Source organism: Herpailurus yagouaroundi, unplaced genomic scaffold (genome assembly GCF_014898765.1).
Source record: "Herpailurus yagouaroundi ecotype Mexico unplaced genomic scaffold, PumYag 77, whole genome shotgun sequence".
Taxonomy (NCBI): domain Eukaryota; kingdom Metazoa; phylum Chordata; class Mammalia; order Carnivora; family Felidae; genus Herpailurus; species Herpailurus yagouaroundi.
In genome coordinates this window covers 56,908,937-56,932,644 of record NW_024412388.1, presented here as the reverse complement: position 1 = coordinate 56,932,644, position 23,708 = coordinate 56,908,937, and the positions used below count along the sequence as shown (strand labels likewise).

The 23,708-nt window shown below is 40.5% G+C and overlaps 1 long non-coding RNA gene across 1 annotated transcript in view; it reads right to left on the bottom strand.

Annotated features, from left to right (window-relative positions):
* Positions 1-4,125: 4,125 nt before the first annotated feature.
* LOC121027293 (uncharacterized) overlaps positions 4,126-23,708 on the bottom strand; it is a 35,761-nt gene continuing 16,178 nt past the window's right edge. Inside the window, exon 6 of the long non-coding RNA XR_005788645.1 lies at positions 4,126-4,218. This is a non-coding gene — a long non-coding RNA (uncharacterized LOC121027293). The remainder of the gene's footprint in view (positions 4,219-23,708) is intronic.

Below are 23,708 nucleotides of genomic sequence, written 5' to 3'. Positions count from 1 at the left end.
GGTTCGAGCCCCATGTCGGGCTCTGTGCTGACAGCTCAGAGCCTGGACCCTGCTTCAGATTCTGTGTTTCCCTCTCTCTCTCTGCCCCTCCCCTACTCATGCTCTGTCCCTCTCTATCTCTCAATAATAAATAAATAAATGTTTAAAAAAATTTTTTTAAGTTGCAAAAATAAAAATAGTACAAATGAATACCCATGCACTCATTATAGAGATCTGCCCATTGCTAACATTTTACCGTTATATATGGTTGTAGTTCGTGACTCTTTACCCCTAAATAATTCAAAGTGTATTTCCCAAGAATAGGGATAGCCTATCAAATAATCAATTATATTGTCAATCAATTATACTGTCCAATTCCAATATTATTAGTTAATCTACTAATGTCTTTTATACCATTTCTCCAATAGAGGACCCAGTCTAGGGTCAGGTACTGTTTTTAGTTGTAATGTTGCCTCAGTCTCCCTTGGTCTAGAATAGTTCCACAGTCTTTGCTTTTCATGAACTTAACATTACTGAAGAATATAGTCCCATCTCCCTTTTTTCTCTCATTTTATGATTGTCTAATGTGTCCATGTGATTAAATATATTCTCAGCCAGAGCATGCATAGGCTATGTCATGTCCTTCTGAGGGTATCACAATTGGAGCCCAATCACTTCCGTCTGTCCCTCACTGGAAATAATTTTGATCATCTGGTCAAGGTGTTATCTCACTTCTCTGCTATGTACTTACTGCTATTTAAATTCCTCCTTATAATAAGCAATATGCGAGAAGACACTAAAAATCCATACAAATATCCTACTGCTAAGCAAAATTTCCTTCTGAATTTAGCATCTGTTGATGATGCTTGCCTCATCCAATCTTGACTATGATGGTTATAAAATTTACGATTTACTACAGAATAGTCAGTCCTTGGCATTCTACTATAAGCAAGAATCCTTCTTTCTCCTCCATATATCTTCCATCAGTATGGACTCATGAATTTCTATGCTTTTCAATAGTTTAGAATTCATTAATGTACTTAATTATTTTATTGTTTAAATTATCCCAGATTTGGCCAGCAGGAGCCCTTCAAAGCTAGCTCCTGCATCCTTATGATTCTTTTTTTGGTAGCATTTCCTTACTACCTGGTATAATAAGATATTCCAGAACCATCTTGATCCTAACTTGCTCCAATTCTGCAATCAGCCATTTTTCTAAGGAGCCCTACTTCCTTTTGGTGGGGAATCATATTAGAAATCAAGATTTGGGTGATATGTGTGCTCACTCCTACCATTGGGGGAGAGAGGGTCTTTACTTCCTGGCTTTTTCAACCAGAGCCAAGAAACCTATGCATACCCAGGCATACAAATATGCATATGTACATAAATATATTAAAATACATGGACATATAAAGATATGCATACATCCATTTTTTTTAAGAACTCAAGGGTCCACACTGAAATTTCCAGTAACTCATGCCTACAGTGTTTTTTCTTGCTTTTCTATATTCCACAGTTGTATGTCCCTTCTTCCACAAAGAGAATCCTGATTTCCAACATCATATTTATTCAATTGTTGAGTCCAATAGTACATCCTCAATAGTTTCAGCATTTCTTCTCCAATAGTACTATAATAAACAAAACTACTAAGAAGAGTTCAGAATTTATTTCCAATCCTAACCCCCGAAAAGATTGAGAACCATTATTCTATGCCCTGCCCCTAAGTGTCTTCTTCAATAACTCCCAAATCTACCCTTCGCTCCATACCTTCCAAACCCCATTTTCACATTAATAACTATGTGCTTGATACCCCATCTAGGCAGGAGATCAATATATCCCAAACTTAATTTTTCTTCAACAAGCCTGTCCATCCTTCTGCCTTATTCCTAATCTTTTAGCCTTATTCAATTTCAAAACTTTGGATTTAATCTTCATCTCCTTTTTTCCCCCACTTCCTAGCACCCCATCTCTCAAGCAAAGTAGAAAGGACACAAGATTTGGAGCTCCACAGACTTGAAATCAATCTCAGCTCTTCTATGTAGTTGTGATATCAGGAAAATCACCTCACCTCTTGGAGTACTAGTTTCCTCATCTTTAAACAGGAGAATAACAATACATACTCTGCAAGGCTTTTATGAAGATTACAAGAAGGAGATTTTGCAAAGTGCCCAGCTTTGGCACACAGAACTTTATGTATATAGATCCCCACGTCACCCCCAGATACTTTCCAAGACCTGTATGGTCAATATATTTTGACCATAAATTGGTGTCTCTAGAAGACTCCAGAATCTCTTTTCACCCTCCTTTAACCCCAAACCTCAAGGAACAGAGTTGGTCAAATCCCAGGAAACTATACTGCATCACAGTTCTAAAGAGAGAAGATGGTAAGTGGTTAAAGACTGACCTCACTTGTAGGTAATCAATTACAGTCACTAAGCAGTGCTAAAAGGTAGCTTGGGGTGGGGGCCCCTAACTTTCCCCCAAATCCCCATCAGCACACCCACCACACCTAAATTTTTGAAAATGATAATTTTATATGGACAGTTGATATTTTGGTCAATTTTATATATACTTCCAATAAGGCATATTTTTAAAACCTTTGCTATTTTTATTATTCTGTAACAAACAGGATAGCCACGTCCTGGCCCTCTCTCTCCCCAGATACCTATCAGCACCCTTCTTGATAGAACATATTACCTCCTTTCCTATTGCTTCTCCTTTAGGGTTGTGCCACTGTATAAACTGTCCCATATACAGCTCTCCAAAAAAATCTTCCTAAAGTGTAACTTCACACATGCCATGCTCCTATCCATCAAAACTTTCCTTCACTTCCAACTGTTCAAAGAAAATAAACAAATTCCTCTTCCAAGCCCTTTGCACTCAGGTCCCAAACTAGCTCCTATGTCTCATGGTTCCCCAAATTACAGCCTATACCTTAATTCTAGCCAAAATGGATTATCTGCTATTTCCCAAATTGTTCTCATACTTTTTCTTTCATGCGGTTCACTCTTCCTGGATGTCTTTTATTATCAGATCACTTGCCTTTTGAAAGTCTATCGGTACTTCAAGATCCATCCTCAGTACTACTTTCTCCATGATGGCTTTTTTTTTTTTTTTTAACTTACACTGGTTTTAGTTAGGGAAAAGAAATAGTTGGTTTTTTCTGTATGTATTTATCAAAAAAACAAACAAACAAACAACACTTACTTATCTAGAATTTGGAAGAAACTGGGACCGGGAGTAAAATAATTGGCACCTGATAATATACTGTGAGGGCTTGATACTTTAGCCTCAACAGACCCCAGTCATTCTTGGTGGACCCTAATTTCGCTATCAAATAGCCTTGAACAAGTAATCTCTTTGGCCTATGCTTATCATCAATAAAAGAGACATAAAAAAATATCTTCTTTGGAGAATTGTTGTGGAAAATAGAAATAATCTTACACATGGTAGCCTGTTTGTCACTGTTGCTGAACATGCTTAATAAATGTCTCAGATGAGTTGGGATCCAAGAGAGACCAGATTCTAATCCCAACACCATCAACACCTTGAACAATTCACTTCTTCTCTCTAGGCATCCTTCCCTCCCATCATGTGTAAATCAAGGTGATAAAACCTGTGTCCTCTGACTCTGAGTCAACCTGGTAGTTCATCCCAAGCTGCAGGGTCCTTAGTTTAGGCCCATACTTTGTGTCGCCACTAGCCGGCAGGATTGCCACATGGTTGCTTGGCCACTCCCTATTTCCATCCCCATCTCCAGGAAGAACTTGCCTTCAGAATTCGGGACCAAAACAAACAGAATATTCCAGCCCAGCAGTAGCCAAGACTTTGAAATGGAGTCTTATCAGGCTATAAAAGGAGATGGGAAAGCAAAGTCTCTAGCGTCTTTCTGCAAAGAAGACACTGATTTGTCTCAAGCCCAGAGGAGCAACTAGGACTCCAAGAGTCAAATGACATCTCTCCAGCCCATCTACTACATGACAGATGCCCTTGTAGAGACCTACAGGTGACCCAGGCCAACACCAGGGCACCCTTGGAAGAATTTGACGCTGAGTCCCTCAGAAACCACTTCGCATGCCTTATAAGATACTTATGAAAAGGTGAGATTTGGACTTATAATGTCCAAATGTGTAGGTAACTCACTTTAATTTCTCCAATCCTGTTTTCTCCTTTGTAAAACTAGCATAAACCAGGTTTCTGAACTTGCTCTGTCTCCCAGGGCTGCAGGCATGCAGAACCCTAGAAAGAATATGGGCTTTATGAATACACAGACTTGCTTCAAATCCTGTTCTTGTCATTTATATGAACCCAAAAAAGTCTTCTAAGTTCCCTCATCTACAAAATGGAGATAGAAAACCTTTTATTTCACAGTGCTTTCTGAGAATGAAATCAAATAGAGTCAGGACAATGGCACATATAGAGGCTCAATAATGTTACATCTCATCCCTGTTTATAAAAATACAAAACAGCATGGTTCCATAATCATTAAAAATTTATACACATGCATAGAAAGGATAAAATCAAAACACATATATCAAACAGTTAGTATTGACTTCCAGTGTGTACCCTCTGTCATTTCTCAGTTTTCTAAAATGAACCATTATTACTGCTGTCACTTGTTTTTTTTTTTTTTATTGTGGTAAAATACATGTAACATAAAATCAACCATTTTAACCATTTTTAAGTATACAGTTCTATAGGATGATGTAATTCCCACTGTTGTGCAACCACCTGCCATGCCACCATCCATCTCTAGACCCCTCTTATCATTCCACACTCAAAATCCGTACCCATTAAATTACAACCCCCACGATCCCTTTACCCTGTCCCTAGAAACTACCATTCTGCTTTGTCTCTACGAATTTGACTATTCTAGCTAGACACTTCATATAAGTGGAATCATACAATATTTGTCCTTTTTTGTCTGGCTTACTTCTTATTTCACTTAGCATGATGCTGTCAATGTTCATCCACGTTGTAGCATGTATCAGAATATCTCTCTTTTTTAAGGCTGAGTAGTGTTCCATTCTAGAGATATATCACATTTTGTTTATCCATTTATTCATCAATAGATATTTGGATTACTTCCACTTTCTGGCTATTGCGAATAAGGTGAACACTGGTATGCAAATATTGGTTCAAGTCCCTGCTTTCAGTCTTTTCGTTTCATACCCAGAAGCAGAATTGCTAGGTCATATGGTAATTCTACATTGAATTTTTTGAGGAATGGCCATACTGTTTTCCACAGTGGCTTCATAATTTTACGTTCCTTTTTTTTTTTTTTTAATAATAGCCACCCTAATGGTGGGTAGTGGTATCTCATTATGGCTGTTGCATTTACCTAATGTGCTGATTTGCATTTCCCTAAAGATTCGTGAAACGGAGCATCCTTTCATGTTGTTAAGAAACTTAAAAAAAATATTTTTCTACTAAACAAATGGATATATTATGGACTAGAATATAACATTCATATAAATTTTCAAGTTAAACCATGAGACCTCAAAGAAATTTCCCATATTGGGTGGGCATCTTTGATCTACGCCCCTGGATTTCCCAGGAGATGCCATTTGTTCTCCTTCCTTCAATTTTCCTCTACCATGGGGATGGGTCTGGGGACAGTTTGAAAAAAGCCTTCTTGTCCCTGAGTTCAATCAGGAGAAGAGAAGGTGTAATAAATCAGAAAGACCACAGCTACCTGACAAGATAGCATTTAATAAGAGAAAGTTTCCAGAGGCATCTGGGTGGCTCAGTCAGTTAAGCATCCAAGTATTGGTTCTAGCTCCAATCATAATCTCATGGTTTGTGGGATCGAGCCCCACATGGGGCTCTGGGCCAACAGTGTGGAGCCTGCTTGGAATTCCCTGTCTCTGCTTCCTTCTCTCTCTGCCCCTCCCCTGCTCACTCTCTCTCACAATAAATAATTTTTTTTTTTTTAAGAGAGACATTTTCCAAAGGAAAGTCAGCCCAAAATTAAAATGAAATCAATTCAATAAATATGTAAGGCATGTGGAAGGAAGCCGTTCTGCATGCGTGTGATCAAGTTACTCTTCATGAAGAAGTGAGTAAAACAGACACAGCCTAACGAGTATCACTGATGGAACAGAGGACCACAGGAAGTGTCATAGAAGGATCTAAAACTAAGGAGTGCAGTAAGCACAGAGCCAGATGCTGAACTGATATGTCAGGAACTACAGAGGGAGACAGACCAGGGGCTAAAAGGAACACATAGAGCAGGTTGTCCTAAACATCTGTCTGTGAGCAAATGATAGCTAATCAGCAGTGAAAAGAGAAAAATAAGAACGTTCTCCTGAGTTTTTTATAAAGCCAAATTTACTCCACATGGGAACTACCATAAGGGATTAAATGTCCTTTCTTTTATAGAATAAAAAATAGTTTTAATGAACCAAAATAAAAGGTGCAAGCCCACATCATTTCTCAAATTTTATTGTGACCTTTTTTTTTTTTTTTTTGTCTGTGACATTTCAGTTCTCCTAGCACTTAGAAATTGCCAGCAAGGAGCAAGAAGTAGGGATAAGCCATGGAGAAGGGCCAGGTGGTCAAGATGAGTTACGGCCCACAGAAGGCTTGGTTTAGGAACTCCCACCTCTTCCAGACAGGGCCCTTGTATGACCTGATATATGCAGCCTCTTTCCTCACTCCCATCCTTCCAAGCCAGAGGCATGCATTTAAGGAGGCAGGAATCTGCTAACACCGTTCAGATTTTTCTGACCCAACCTCTAGAGAAGGGTTGGCAAACTTTTTCTGTAAGGGGCCAGATAACAAACTTTTTAGGCTTTGTGGGCCACATGATCTCTGTCACGACTACTCAATGCTGGCATTGTAGCGCAAAAGCAGCCACAGAGAATACATAAGCAAATGGATGCAGCTGTGTTCCCCTGAAACTTCATTTACAAAAATAGGCAGAAGCCTAGATTTGGTTCACAAGACACAGTTTGCCAAGGGGTACTCTAAAGAGCAGAGAGGAGAACTTATAAAACCCAGATCGGACTCGGCAATAAAAATAGATTGTGGTCATTTTATACACGTGAAATTTGTGGCATATGGAAACGTGTGGTTTTGAGTCCAGCTTAAACAGATGTTTTCTGAGCATCATTATCATCATCATTGCTAGAACTTTATGATGATAGTTGACCCTTGAACAACGTAGGAGTTAGGGATGCCAACCCTCTGTGGGTTTGAAAATCCACATATAACTTTTAACTCCCCTAAAACTTAACTGGTAATAGCCTAGTGTTGACTGGAAGCTTTACCTACAACATTAATGGTCAATTAACACATATTTTGTATGTTCCATAGATTAATACTGTATCCTTTTCAGTAAAGTAAGCTAGAGTAAAGAAAATGTCATTAGGAAAATTATAAGGAAGAGAAAATACATTTATAGTACTATATGTATATTTATTAAAAAGAAATCCACTTTTAAGTGGACCTGCGCAGTTCAAACCCATTTTGTTCAAGCATCAACTATAATTGCTATACATCAAGCAATATACTAAAAATACCACATGAATTAGTTTACTTAACTCTCACAAGCACACTATATGCTGATATCACCAGAATTTTCACTTTAGATCTAAGGGAATTGATGAATTGGGAGGTTCAGTAACTTGCTTAGGCCCACTCAGTTGGTGAGCAGTGGGGCTGTGGTTCATAAAGCAGAATGTGGACTTCTGCTTCCAGCCATGGTGAGATGAGATTTACCTTCCCACCTTAAACAACTAAAACACTGAACACAATCCATGAAATAATGGTTTTCAGACATTCAGTAACTGGCAGAGCAGGACAATGACCCCAAAGAGAAGGGAAATCAAGAGGTAAGCCCAAGGATGCCCCTGCTTACTGTCTGCAGAATTTCCAGGCTATACCAAAGGAAAGAGGTTTGAGGACACAGAGCATGAATGGAGTTCCTGGAGGCCAAAGCAGCTAAAGTTTCTGAGGCAAGGAACTGAAGAAGAGAGAGCTGCACAGAAAGAAACTCCAGAGAGATACAGAGGATTCCCCTTGCATCTTTAGCTGAGTACTAATCAGCACATGTGTGTAAGGAAACTGCTGACCCAGAGACAGAATGATCAAAGAGGAGCACTTCCCAGGCTCACCCAGGGTTGGGAATATTTTATGTTCCTTCCAGCCAGAGTAAAAAGATCTCCTAATATTTGCCTCCTCAAAAAAATATCACCTTAGTAGTAGGGTTGTATCAGCCCTACACTAAAGGCTGTTCTGGACCCACCTAAGAAAAATTAAAAGTAAGTCAAAAGGATCAATTTGTTTCCAAGTAACTTGGAATTTTGCACTCCCACAAAAAAAAAAAGAAAAGAAAAAAAAGCCTAAAAAATATCTAAAGGATTGAAAAACAAATCTGCAACCAGCAACATACAATTCACAATGTCTTCCACCCAACAAAAAATTAACACGCATTCAAAGAAGCAGGAAAATATGACCCAAAACCTGAGGGGAAAAAAATCAGTCAATAAAAACAGATATAGAAATACCACAGATGATGTAAATAATAAACAAGGAGGTTAAGACAGCTTCTATAAATATACTCCATATGTTCAAAATGGTGGAGCAAAGCATAAGCATGATAAGAAATTAAGGATATGAAAAAGACCTCAACGATAGAAAACAAGCAATGGCAATCTCTGAGATGAAAGGTCACTCAACCAGTAAGTGGCCAACCTGAGATTACACCCCTGGATGGACTCCAAGTTGTGGTGCTCATTACATTACTGGAACAGTTTTATAGCAAAGAAGACTGATCACAGAAGGCAAATCAAGCACCATTTTCTTAATTAAACCAATTGGTTCACACATGCAAGTAGCATTTTAAAAATTTCCCTGAATATATCAGAACTATCTTCTGCTTACACTGCACTGTGGGGATCAAGGCTTAGTTGCCACTGACGTGCATAATCTCTGACAATCAAAGTAGAGGGTACTAGGAAAAGAAACAGAGTAACAACCACTGCTACACAAGTGTAAATGTAACCACACCCAGGTGAATTTGTTTAGTTTCTTTCTTGTTGAGAATATTCACCCTTTGGTTTGTTTGTTTTTCAGACAAACGTATATAATAAAAGTTCATTAATTGTGCTTCAGTTCAGGAACTACTCAGATGGTATCGAGGCCTTCTTGATCCATGAAAGACATAAGAGGCATTAAAGAAAGACAAGACACTATTTTTTTTAAGGTTTTACCTTTAAGTAATCTCTACACCCAACATGGGGCTTGAACTTACAACACAGAGCAGGAGTTGCATGCTCTAACAACTGAGCCAGACAGGCACCCCAAGAAGACACTACTGTTAATGGGAGAAGATCTTGCCTATCCCCAGGGGAAGTCAACCTGATTCTGGTACCCACATTCCACCACAGTGGGGCTGGAGCTCATCATGTGGCCTTTTAGGATTTTTTGAGGGCAATATCTAACCAGTAAAAAAGAATAAAGAGTTTTCAAGTCCCTTTGCCGTGTTTATTTTCACATTACACATTGCTAACCACTCTTGAGTTGATCTATTTAGGTAAAGCAGACTAAGTAAGACCATAGTTCCATATGTAATGCAGCACATCTTACAATTAGACACCATCTTGAAGATTATGTAGTTCCCTCCTGCCATTTCACAGGTGAAGACACCAAGGCCACAACCATAGATGATAATGGCAGAGCTAGAACTAAAACCTCTACTTCTCAGAGAATTGGAGGACATGGAGGAAGAACCGGCTGTATCCTTCAGAGCTGTTGGTTACTGGGTCAGATCCTTAGCCTTTCTAAATGGAACTAATACCTTCTGTGGATTACATGAGATAATATATGGATGTTGCTTTAAGTTTACATTTATTTCAGTGGCTGCCACACAGGAAAAACTTGCTAAATGAACTTAATGCTCCCCCCACCCCGAACTTGTTGACTAGTATCCTCTCTAACAGAGGGCCCTGTTGGAATCTACACAAAATTAGAAAAAGCCAACCATCCTGAGAGCCTAATAAACATGGATATTTTCAAAGTCTAGGTAAAATAATTGAGGTGAAGTCTCAGGAAGGTATAACCAGAATACAATTGATGGTGGGAAAAGAGCTGTGGCCTAATGAATTTTATTTTAATCTTCCTAAAGAAAGATGACAATGGAAGGGGATCTGCAGAGGAACTAAACAAAGGGCCAGAAAAGAACATAAACTGGCCATGTTGCCTCCAATTCTGTCCAAGAGAGGTGATGCCATGAGCTGGATGATATTGGTTGTTACATTCATCCAGGGAATGCTTTCTTTTCTGATTCTGTGCTTGCTAAGCACCTGAGAGTAATAAATGTTAGGACAATATCCTTGCCTTCTCAACCTCTAGTTCTCCCCTCTTTCCCTCCCCTCCCCTTCTCTCTCCTCTCCTCTGGCTTCCTCTCCCCTCCTTTCCCCTTATCTTCCTCCCTTACCCTCCTCAGACCCACTCTATTCAGGACCATGTGGTATGCAGATGTAAAACCAATGCATTCATTTGGCTACCCTAAGAGGAAATCAGCCTCAGAGTGAATACAACACTGTAGGAGGCAGGGGTAAGGCACAGGAGCATGCACACATATACACACACGCAACAAACAAACAAGTAAAACCAGAACTTGATAAAATGGCTGAGTACCTAAGTCAGTAGAACTCCCCATTACATTCTGCTTTGGATTTCCAAACATAGAAACCATCAACCCCCACCACCACTGCCACCGTTCCCGTTCATGTCACGCATTTTGAAATGCAGTTCCTGTTACTTACAACAAAATGCAACCTAATGAGTCAGCATTGGATTATCGTGAGGACTTTCCCACATAAGAGACAATGTACCAATCAGCCAGCATACATATTTGGTCCAACTGAAAGATCGCTTTCAAACAAAAGTAACAAATTAGCATTAAGTTTTATGTTGAGGTCATATATGACTTTGTTTAACATGATTCATTTACTTGTTGTGTGGGATGTGTCTTCTAGACTCTCTAAGTGGTCATTTCTAGCAATACCAACAATTTCACATTTCTGAACCTACAGATCTAAGGGCCAGACCGTAAAACGTGGCCACCATGCTCCCGTGTTGCACTTGTGTGATCCAGACTAAGTATCTGCTCTGTTCATCTCATCTCTCTCCTTTACAGCATCCAGTTCACAAAACTCCCATTACAGTGCCCTTTCCACCATGCCTCATTCTCATTAGGTGGTTAATTACATCATGAGCTTGAAAGTAATAAAACAGCATTTCTTACTTTTTGTTAATTCAGATAGGCCTGCCCTCCAATTAGTGCAAATTATCGAGGTTTTATTATATACATACATATGTGTTTGTGTTTGCAAAGTTTCATTGATGAATAATGACTATGCAGCCACCCACGGACCAGATGGAAATGATTGGAGATCATTAAATACAACATTGTTAGGTCATTTCCAGCATGTAATCAGCAACAATGGCTGTGGTTAGACTTGTTACATAAACAGATGGAGGAGAGGATGACTCACTGAGTGCAGAATTACTGAGGCCTTAGGTGTCCCCAACAGGGCTTACAAGAAATAAGCTTGGGGACTGCTAGCATGGCTTAGGTGGTGCCTAGGTTGAAGGAATGATAACAAGAGCCGGGTCTGCTCATGTTGACCATAGCTTGAAGTTATGAAGAGACTCTCCCTTCTCTTCCTTCCTTCCTTGCCTTATGTCTGTTTGTTCTTTCTTTCTTTGCTTTCTCTCTCTCTCTCTCTCTCTCTTTCATGTTTATTTTGAGAGAGAAAGAGAGTGTGTGAGTGGGGAGGGGCAGAGAGGGGGAGAGAGAATTCCAAGCAGGCTCCGCACTGTAAGTGCAGGGCCCAATGCAAGGCTCAATCCGGTGAACAGTGAGCCAAGATCAAGAGACAAATGCTTAACCGACTGAGCCACCCAGGTGCCCCTATGTTCTTCTTTCTTAAAAACACTTATCGAATGTGCCACTCACTGGGCTGTTTATTTAAAAAGACAGTCCCAGGGTGCCTGGCTGACTCAGTCAATAGAGGATGTGACTCTTAATCTCAGGGTTGTGAGTTCAAGCCCCCATATAGGGCATGGAACCTCCTCATAAATAAATAAATAAATAAATAAATAAATAAATAAATAAATAAATAAATAAAATTTTTAAAAATTAAAAGGACAGTGCTAATTTCTGCCACACTATTTCCCGATTCCATGGCCTTACTCAAGTAAATTAATGTCTAGAAGGTCAATTTCTGCATTTAAAACTGAAGATAAAGTTGCCCTCCATGCCTCTACTCCAGATTTGCTTTGAAAACACAACGAAATCAGTGAGATAAAAGGAAGGAAATCCCTGGGGAACTGCTATTATTATGCCGTCTCCAGCACCACTGTAGCCTTCTAGCACATAATGTCATCCTTGTGCCTTGCTTCTAAGCACATTTTCGCTAACGCTTAGGTAGTACTTTATGTGTGACGTTTGTTACCAAAAAAATCAGGTTTAAGTCCCAGCTCTACCATTTAATAGCCGTGCAGCACTGGGCAAATCTCTCAAAGTCTCTGGGCTTCAAGAGATTATTGGTTAGGAAGGAAAGGAGGAAGGACAGAAGGGAAGGAGTAAGGGAGGAGGGGGAAAAGGAAAGTCGATAGGTAGGTTTTGGGTTGCAAGGGCCATCTTTAAAAAAGAGAGAACATTTATTTTCAGGATTTATGTTGTCCGGAGGAGGAACAAGAAGGTGACAGGACTTAAGACCCCTCTGAGAACCAGACAATTCTTTCGAATTCTTTCTCATTGCATCTATTTCTCTCCACCTATCTGGTTAGTGCTCACTGTATAATCTAGAGGAATCCTGAAGCAAACCAATCTGGGTAAGTTAGCAAATCATTATGGCCTCCATGAAACAGAGGACCCCACACAAGATTGTCTCTAAACAAGCCCACACTGGCTCAATCCATGGCCACTCCTGCTCAAAGAACAGTCAAGCACTACTCTTCTGATTAAGGGGCTGTAGATGGGCCAAGGGATACTGTATGTGGCAGGAAACATCACTGACATTTCCAAAATAAGTCAGGAACACAGAGTACACTGTGTTGAGAAAGAAGCAGTAAATAGAAACTGCCCCCTGAGTACTCTGAGGGTATATTTAATGGTGTCCCACAGAAGGTGCCACGGCTTAGGGAAAAAGAGGTTAGGTTCCAGTCAGAAAATAATTTTCCTTGCTTAAAGTTTCCCTTCATTGCAGCAAATAGAGAAAAAAAGAAAGTTAACATGTATGGGGGGGAGGGGATGGGAGAGAACAGAGGAGGCAAGTACCGTATATAAACTCAGCACCCAGAGTATAGAGATGAAATGAGGGAAACAGAGATGAAACACCCCGCAACCATTCCCACAGCACAAAGGCAGGCAGCCAGCATTTTGCAGCAGGTTTGGGGGGATTCCAGTCTCCTCAGCAATACTGATGATAGAATTTGATACTCCGTGGGAATCCTGAGTAATACCATAAGTAATTCCTACTAAGTGCCCTAACAAATATGCACAGAGTAACTTGGGAACAAAGAGTGTGGGACACCAGAGGAAAATCAGAGGAAGCTGGAAGAAGATAAAACTAAACTGTATCAAAATCAAACCTAACCTCCTCAACAATACCTGTCTGCTACGAATTGAATTGTGCTTCCCCACAAAAAGATATGTTGGTACTAACTCCCAGTCCCTCAGTACCTCAGAATGTGACCTTATTTTAAAATAAGGTCTGGGGTACCTAGGTGGCTCAGTTGCTTGAGTGTCTGACTCTGGATTTCGGCTCAGGTCATGATCTCATGGTTTGTGAGTTCGAGCCCTGCACCAGGCTCTGTGCTGACAGTGCAAAGCCTGCTTGAGATTTTCTCTCTCCCTCTCTCTTGCTCCTCCCCTGTTCTCTCTCTCTCTCTCTCTCTCTCTCTCTCTCTCTCTCTCTCTCTCTCTCAAAAGAAACCTTAAAAAATAATAAGGTCTTCACAGAAGTATTCAAGTTAACATAAGATCATTAGGGTGTGCTTATATAATCCAATACAACAGGCAGTCTTATAAAAAGAGGAAATTTGGACACTGAGACAGGCACACATAGAAGGAAAATGATGTGAAGATACAGAGGGAATGACATCCACCAGCCAAAGATGGCCCGCAAACTACCAGAATTTAGAGAGACTTGGAACTCTCTCAGAATTTAGAGAGACTTGGATCTCCCTTAAATCCTTCAGAAGGAACTAACCCTTCCAACTCCTTGATTTCGGACCTCTACCCTAAATTTCTGTTGCTTAAGCCACCTAGTTTATGGTATTTATTTATGGCATCCCCAGAACAGCAATATACTGTCTAAAGACGTTTATCAGTTCCTCAGGGAAAAGGAGAATAGAAAGTGACAGAACCTCATTGATAAGTACACATTCTTAATTGCTTATAAATTATCTTATCATACTGTTTTTGTACAGTGTATAGGTTCTCAAGCTCCAATATAAATTCAGTCCATCCAGCCCTGAGTTGGAAGCTCTCTAGCATCTATTCTAAATATCTGAACTTGGTGTCTTCTACCTGAGTATTACAGTCTCGATTCCAGTAGCTGCAGTAGTCAAAGCCACAGTTCCTCTTGAAATGAGAATGACTCTTTAATATGGCTTTTATTTTTACCGTCCAAGTGGACTATATGATACAGAAGCACCCTAAAGACTGTGAAATACTAAGAAATAACAAGAACATATATCCCACTGATAAAAAATATTCTATTTTATGTCTCTTCCTTATCTACAAAGACAGCTGTATGAAAATCCTATAAAACTCCAGGAAAGTGGTACCATGGCAAAAGTTCTATTACACCAGAATTACCCTAACAGTAACACACAAAATCCCCTCTGAGAATTCATTTCCCCTTTCCCCTCACCACCCTTCATACAACTGCATCATCATCTAGATGAGTTAGAGGAAGTCTCTCTGTGGCAAATTCCGGTAAGTGCTCCTCAGTATATCTACTCTTCTTTTTTTAGTTAGCCTGTAAATTTTATCTGGAGGCATAACCTTCCAAAGTGAAGACAGACTTTCCAGCTTCCACATATGAGCTCCTGTGTGATTAAGTTCTGACCAGTGGCAGGCAAGTAGAAGTGTTGAATGTGGTTTCTCTAAAAAGGGAACACGTGTGATCAGTATCCTTCTGTCTTCCTGGTTGGAACATAGACACGATAGCTGGTTCTTATAACACGATCCCTAAGTCATCCATTGAGGATGGCCTAACAACATGACAGAGGGAGGCCAGGCCTTTGCCACTGTGTATGCCTACCCTGGACTGCCAACACCGGTACATTTTTGTCAAGAGAGAATGACAATTCTGTATTGTTTAAGTCATGATTATTCTCGGATTTTTGTAACATGCAGTCAAGATTCATCCTAAATGATTCAGTGCCTTGGAATACAAAGAACAGAAAACTTACGTTGCAATGGTCCAAAGAATGTGGAAGCTTATCTCACATAAGGAGAAATCCAGAAGTCAGGCAGCCCCAAGACCGGTTAATTCAGCAATTTAGGGAGGTCCAAGCACGCAGATTTGGGCATCTTTCTGGCCTATTTCCCACTGCTTCGCCACAACACCTTATACTTCAGGCCTGATGAACTACTGCTGGTTCTCTAAATACGCCATGCTCTTTTAAGTCTCCTTTCACTTAAATACACTGTGGCTTCTCCTTGGAATACTCTTCCTTCCCTTTTTAGCTGGTGTCTTAATCAGCTCAGGCTGCCATCATAAAATTGCACAGACTGAGTAACTTAACACAAATTTATTTTCTCACAGTTTCTAGAAGCCCAAGATCAAGGTTCTGGCCAATTCAGTTTCTGGTGAGGACTCTCTTCCTGGCTTGCAGAAGGCCACCTTCTCCTTATGTCCTCACATGGTCTTTCCTTAGTGCATGGGGTGGCAGGAGAAAAGGGAGTTAGCTCTCTGGTGTCTCTCCTCATAGGGACACTAATCCTTTTAGATCAGGACTCCACTTTGATGGTGTTATCTAACCTCAAGTATTTTGGTAAAAGCCCTACCTCCAAATACAGCCACATTGGGAGTTAGGGCTTCAACATGTGGATTTGGGGAGGACACAAACATTCAGTTTATAACACCTGGAAATCTCCTCTTAATCCTCTAAGATATAACAAAACTTCATCTCCTTTTGGAAAGCCTTCCCAAACTTGAGAATTAGATGTCTCCCCTTCAGTTTCCACATTAGTTCCTATCATGCCGTGCTGATCCCAGTGAACAATGATTAAATACATATTTGTCCCTTCCTTGTCAGTCCACAAGAGTCTTAAAAGCAGGACAGTAGTTTGTTTGTTTTATACACCTAACACCTAGGACAGCACCTGGCACAAAGTTGGTGTTTAACAAAGGTCTAAGGAAGAGGGGGAGAAAGAAACATCACATCTTTAGAAGAAAATGTAATCTGTATTCCAAATGAATTACAATTGAATGACAAATGAATTACAAATTACAAATGAATGCCAGAAAGAACTCCATCATCCACTGGATTTGTCTTAATGATATATAAATTCAATTTCCAGATTACTAAACTTGGTGTAGTGGGTAAGTGTCAGGATTAAAATGCTGTCTTCCAACTTAGTGTCTATATGACTTGATTAATTACTTCCTATGGTAAATCTTAAATGATTCTAAATTCCTTGATGTCCCTCCTATTCCTTTCTCCTTGAATCTTGGCTGGCCTTAAAGACTTGCCTGTGGTAAAGTCACCTTCTGGGGGTTCTGAGGCTATATCATAAGAAGACTTGCAGCTTCAGCTCAGGCCTCTGAAATCCTTGTTCTGAGAGTCCTGGGGCACCATGCAAGAGGCCCACCTACCCTGAGTCCACCGTGCTATGAGGAAACTCAAGCTGGCCATGCAGAGAGACCATGCAGAGAAAGAGATGCCTGAGCAGCACCCAGACAATAAGTCATCCCCACCGTAACGAGCCTGACTCTGCTATGCCCTGTCCAAATCCATGACCTAAAGAAGCAAGAGGTAACAGTATTATTGTTGTTCTAGGCCAATAAGTGTTGGAGTAGTTTGTTAAGAGGTAATAGATGATGAAACACTACTGGGCCTCAGTGTTCTTGACTAAAAATGAAGATAAGAACAGTTTCCAGCTCTTGGCACTACAATAAAAGTTAAACAGGTTAGAATTTATAAAGCACTTAAAACAATACCCAGCCCAAAGTAAGTGCTAATAAATATTAGATATTTCTATTTTACTTCTTTATGTTTGGTTTCCATAGATCAAAACCATTTTGTTTTGGCAAATTTAATGATGGCTTAACTTAGGCAGTGGAACTCGATTCGCGCCCTGTTATAGGTTAAGGCGATCTCTTGCTGAGAATCTGTAGGTGGAGAGGGTGGAAGGAACAAGCCCCTGCCCCAATTACCAACGAATCATCTCCCCAAGACATCAGACTATGGCCTGGGCCTGAGAGAGGCCTCCTAGTAAGTTTCCAAATTTTCTGTTTACACGGCTGGAGTTTTTTCTTTTCCTCCTCCCTCCTGGGATAATTTGACACTAATGGGCAAAACTATTGAGGGTGGAAATTGTTGGTCTTTTCTCCCCGTGTGCCTGGAATCCAGCTTCAGAGGAGGAGAAATACAAACATGACACTAATGGACTTCCCTTGTTCTCAGTTCTTCTCATTTCAAGACAGCAGTCCCCTTGGCATCAAGGCTCCTCACTTCAGATCCATTAGCGCCGGGCAAATGAGCCGTGTGGTTTCTCTCATCTCCTGCCCATAAACCACCACACGTACCTCTCTCCTGACCCCTCCCTCTAGTTAACATTGTTTAACAGACTCAAGGACACAGTTGCGGTTCTTTTCTTCCTAGAAGAACAAAATGTGCTAATGCTCCTGGTGCTGGCCATCAGGGTCGGTGGGCTGTTAGATGCTCTCTCTTTTAAGATGTTATCGATAGTCTGTTACTGAGCACCTGGGTGATGGAAAGGGCCCCTGGGAGCCCACTGACACCCCTGTGTTCCTCCACTGACACCTCCTGGCACAACCCATTTACTCTCCTTGGACTTCCCAACCTGGCCCTGATTTTACTGGCTCTGGGCAGCGTCAGGATCCTGAGCTGCTGGGGTTCGGAGGCTGGGGAGGGGGTGCAGAAGAGGGACACAGGACTTAGACTTAAACAGCTAGTACCCTAACTCAGCTAGCTTATGAGAAAAGGGGAAGCATTTATGGACTGGGCTGGATATTTAAGCAGTATCTGGATCATAGGAAAGTGTATCAGTTTTAAAACTGCATACCTGGGTCTCAGGCCTGCTTAGCCTCATACTAGCTGTCTGATGTTGGGTAGCTATCTAGATCTCAGCCTGCTTAGTTCTTTAAATGGGAATAAACTATTTAGCTTAGAGGACAACTTTGACAGTTGGACGAGATGAGGTTTTACCTTTATGCCATACAGCATCTGGGAAGGAATGCAGATATCGACCATTACCAGAAAGAGCCTGGTTTTCTTGTAGCTGGATCACAAACACACTTGGAATTCAGAGGATGTTGCAAACGTTTTTTGCTACTGTTCCTAACAGGTTGTCTTTCAGTCCACAAAGAATCTGCAATCTCTATTTCCTCTTTACTTCCTTTTTCCTTTCTAGCCTCTGCCCTGGGTCCCAGCCACAGGCAGGGTCTGTCCCTCGTGGCTGAGCCTGAGACAAGCCATATTCCAGGTACCTTCTGAGTAGAGCTCCTGAAATGAAACAAGACTCTTGCTGATCCTGATTGTCTCCTTAGCATAGCTTGGATGTATAATAACATTGAAAGATCTGTCCCTACCATGGGTGAGAATGGGACCAATTTAAAGGGACAGAGAGGTGCACCCTGACCAAGATGGGAAGCACCTAACACATAGTAGGCATTTAATAATGACCCTGCTTCCTCTAAATCTTTACTAGTTCTTCAGCCTACCAAATGTATGACCGGGGGCAAGCTGCAACCTCTTATGCCTCAGTTTTCTCATCTGTAAAATAGGGATAATAATAGAAGCTAGGTCATGCATGGGGTTGTTACAGAAATTTGATGAGCTATACATATAAAACTCAGAATGATGCCCAGAAAATAATAAATAACGTATAAGGGTTTGTTGGTATTACTGTCATTATTCACTATTTTAATTGCTTTTTTTTTTTTTTTTTTTGAAATTGGGTTTCAGGGCACCTGGCTGGCTCAGTCAGCAGAGCATGTGACTCTTGATCTCAGGGTTGTAAGCTCGAGCTTGGGTGTAGAGACTTCTTAAAAATAAAATCTTTTAATAAAATGAAATAGGTTTCCATCTAGGTTAACACAATTTAAAACTGAAGGTTCAAACAATTCAGTCTCTCCCTTCTCTCTCCTTATTTATAGATTTTAAAAAGTTGTTTCATTTGTTCAAAATCCCATTCATTGTGGTGCAGGGTGACTGCACCCTGTGGGAGTAGACTGGGAGCCTACAGGTCTGAGGTCTTCAGGCTCAGCCACTGTGTGACCTGGGGCAAGGCACCTGGCCACCTGCTCCTCCCTTTTATCCTCCATAGCTCACTCTTAGCAGGTGATCTGTGGCATCAATTCACCTTCAGACCAGGAGAATGGCAGGGCCCCTTTGATACTGAATCCCCGTATTTTTCCTTCACCCTTGATTCCAGGCAAGACTGAAAGCAGCCTGTTTTCAAACTGTTTAATTCTCAAGAGAGGAGGAAAACCTGCCTTCAAACATAGCTTACTGCCTTTCCCCAAGATAAGCACCGCCCCCAACCAAGGCTCCCTGATTATCAAACATGTCAGCAGTATTCTAAGAATCCTGTATAAAATAAGCAAACCAGTCCTCCGGGAAGACCTGAGGGATTGCTTTGAATAAAGTGAATAAGCCTTAATGCATAAATGGATACATCCTCATTAAGCTGCAGATGCCTGGAATCACCAGGACAGTGACCCTCACTCAGGAGGTGCTGCCCCTCTGTGAGTGGGGGTCACCAGGGAGCATAATTGTCTACCCTCTGTGGAATACTTGCCTCCAACATCTTTATATTCTCATCGTGATACCTGTAGAATCACGATTTTTTTCTTTCTTTCTTTCCTTTAATCTCTCTTTCCATAGTAGTCTCCAGCCCCTGCTATGCACCAGATTCTGTGCTTACTGACAGTTACATAAGGAAGATTAAGACATGCTTCTCGCTTTCAAAAAATTCACACATCAGCAGGAAAAACTAAAATGTAAAGAATTCTATAATACAATGCCAGGCTAAATCTGGTTTCCCTGTTAACACTCTAATGGCACTTAGTACTTTGCCTTCCTATAACTTGTCATAAGTTAGAAAATGTATTTGTCTTTTCCAGTAATTAATTCTGCTCTCCCTCTCCCTCCTCCACAGCATAGATGCTTTGAGCTAATATTTACTTAGTACAGATTATATCGCAGACACTGGTTTAAGTGTCTTACATATATCAACTCTTAATCTTCACAACCACTTTAAGATGAATGTCCTAATATTATTCTCATTTTACAAATGAGGAACTCAGACATGGAGAAATTGAGTAACATGCTAGAGGTCACACAGCTGGTAAGAGTCAGAGCCAGGTCTTAAACCTAAGCAGTATGGCTTCAGACCCCCGCTCTTAGTTCTACATTAAAGGGAAGACATCAAAGCTTTTTTAAAGGTGATAGATATGTACATGATACAGTCTAGAGAGATCTCCTTGTAAAATTATTGTGTTCTGGTAATGTGGGTAAACTTTAATTTGTCTGGAAAATCCATTCATGCAGAATCCCTAGTGACAAATGCAAGTAAGTGAGGTATTGCAGTGTATACAAAAGATGAAGAAGGGGGAAATGGCAGCATTTAGATCAGATTAAGAAAAAGAACATTTGTTGAGGGGCACCTGGGTGCTGCAGTTGGTTAAGCATCTGACTCTTGGCTTCGGCTCAGGTCGTGATCTCATGTTCATGAGTTTGAGCGCCGCACTGGGCTCTGCACTGACAGTGTGGAGCCTGCTTGGTACTCTCTGTCTCCCTCTCTCTCTGCCCCTCTTCTGTTCACTCCCTATCCCTCTCGCAAAAAAATAAATAAATAAATAAATAAATAAACAAACAAACAAACAAAAAGGACATTTACTGCAAAGCGAGTCTATGTGTAGAACTGAAAAATGCAACTATCCGAAGAGCACAGGGCTGTACCTTATCAGATTTCTGATTTGATCTAAATTTATAACTATGAAAACCAAGAAAATTGGTCAACTATTGCCTAAAGAAAACCCACTCTGAGTGTTATACCAATTCAAGTCATTGTCAGTCTGTGGGCAACAAGTACTTCTCTGGTAGACCCTTACCATCTCATCAATTGAAATAGCAAAATGCCTATCAAAAATAAAAGATTCCTTTATGCAACCATGTAATCAAAAGACTTACTAAATTCAAAACTGTTTAACTATTCTGTGCCTTATGAAAGTATCACACAGAGACTTTTTATCTTGATGTGTTAAATTCTTGTTGGTAGTTTAAAGCATGAGGCCACACCAATTAGGTTTTGACCCCAGATCTCTTACTAATTGTCTACATAGATTTTAACACATCATTTAGCCTCTATTGGTCTCAATTTACTTAACTGCAAAATTAGGAGACCGAAATGGATTGTTTTTAAGACTCTTTTGCTCTCCTCTAACATTCTGAAATTTGATGATGTATTAAGCCTTTTTATATCTTTGTATAATGGTTTATTTTCATTCAGTTATGTTAGAAAATATTCATGCTTGACTCCAGTTCGTTCAAATTCTTTCCATGAGTATTTACTATAATAAAAACCACTGAATTCACTTAGAAAATAAACTGGGGTAGTGGGGTGCCTGGACAGTTCAGTTGGTTTCGTGTCTGACTCTTGATTTTGGCTCAGGTCATGATCTCACTGTTTGTGAGATAAAGTCGCTGCGTTAGGCTCTGTGCTAACAGCACAGAATCTGCCTGGGATTCTCTCTTCCTCTCTCTCTGCCCCCCTTCGCCCCACCCTAAATAAATAAATAAACTTTAAAAAAATAAAAGAAACTGGGAATTAGGATTTGTGCCCAACAAAGTCATGCGGTTCTCAGAGCATCAATAAATAGATGAGTTCAGGACATCTGATACAGAGATTACTGGTGTTTACAAATGCCAGGGTTCTTCTTTTCTTCTGGACACAGAGCTGGACCACATCCTGCAGTTAGCTGAGGCCATGTGTCTGAACGTCTACCAATGGGATGTGAACCTATGTGCCATGAGCCAGTTCCAGGCTGAAATACAAAAACCTCCTTCACGTATTCCTGGTCCTCCTTCCCCAACCACTTCCCCAACCACTAGCTAAATAGACAGAATCTGGAAGGTAGTGAAGGAATACAGAACTAAGACAAAAAGAAGTTTGCTCCCGAATGACTATGTAGAGCAGAATGCTATTGGGTGGTCACATGAAAGGGAAAAGAAAATACCTATTGTGTTAAACTACTGAATTTGGGCAACAGCCTACCCTGACCAATACATCATCCTTTTAGATTTTTATCCAAGTGAAATTGCATTTTAGTGAACATCTGGTTCAACCCTGAAGGAAGGCATTCTCACAAAATGGTAAGTATGAGGACTTCTGCTGTGACACCCCTAACACCTTATCCTGCCATCTTACACATGGTCGCCCTAGTTTGCCAGTCATCCACGGGCACTTTCAGCACCTCACCTGCTGCTCCCTATCCAGCCCTTCACAGCTTCCTAATGCTCCATTATCCAAACCTCCTCTCTCATAAGTGCGGCTGAGCTGTTCTTCATTTGTGTTTGCGTTTGTTATTTTCTATGACATAACTTGCAAAACATGTTGAGTTTTCTAATCTGTCACATTATTGACGAATGTTTCATCGCAGTTAAGACTGAAAGCTGTTTAAGAAAGCTGTCTGTAGACTGATCTATTTCTCCTTGCACTTCTATCAGTTTTTGCCACATGTATTTTGAAGCTCTATCATTAGGTGCACATGTGTTTAAGATTATAATGTACTCCTGATGCAATGACCCCTTTATCATAATGAAATGACATTGATTATTCATGGTAATATTCTTTTCTCTGAAACTTACTTTGCCTCCCTGCTCCACTGCCTGGAAACTCTTTAAAGGCAGGAAGATGGGACAATTACATGGCTTGCCTCATGTGTTTCCCATCTCAAGAATTACTGCCTTTCGTTGCCTGTTGTCCAGTGTCTTAAAAACTATTGCGTCACATATTTTAGCCAGTTTTGGTTTGTTTTGGCCAGGAGGGTAAATCTGGTCCCTGTTATCCCAATCTTAATCTGAAAGGAAAGTCAAAAATGCTTTTATACATCATTTCATTTGTTCCTCAGAGGAACCCTCACAAGGTGACTTATTATCCTTTTTTTTTTTTTAATCAAAATACTGAGTCTCAGAGAGGCTGCATAATTGGCCTAAAGTTACACAGTTAGTAAAACTAACTGAAGTACATGGAAAAGTCAAGATTGGGTGATAGGTGCATCAGTTTTCTGAAACTAAAATTAGGCACACGCCATGAGATTATTTACATAATAAATCTCAAAACAATTAAAAAACTCAAAATGGTCGTGCCTGGGTGGCTCAGTCGGTAAAGCATCCAACTCTTGATTTTGGTTCAGGTCATGATCTCAGGGTTCATGAGACTGAGCCCTGCACTGGGCTCTGAGCTGACAGCCCAAAGCCTGCTTGGGATTCTCTCTCTCTCCCTCTCT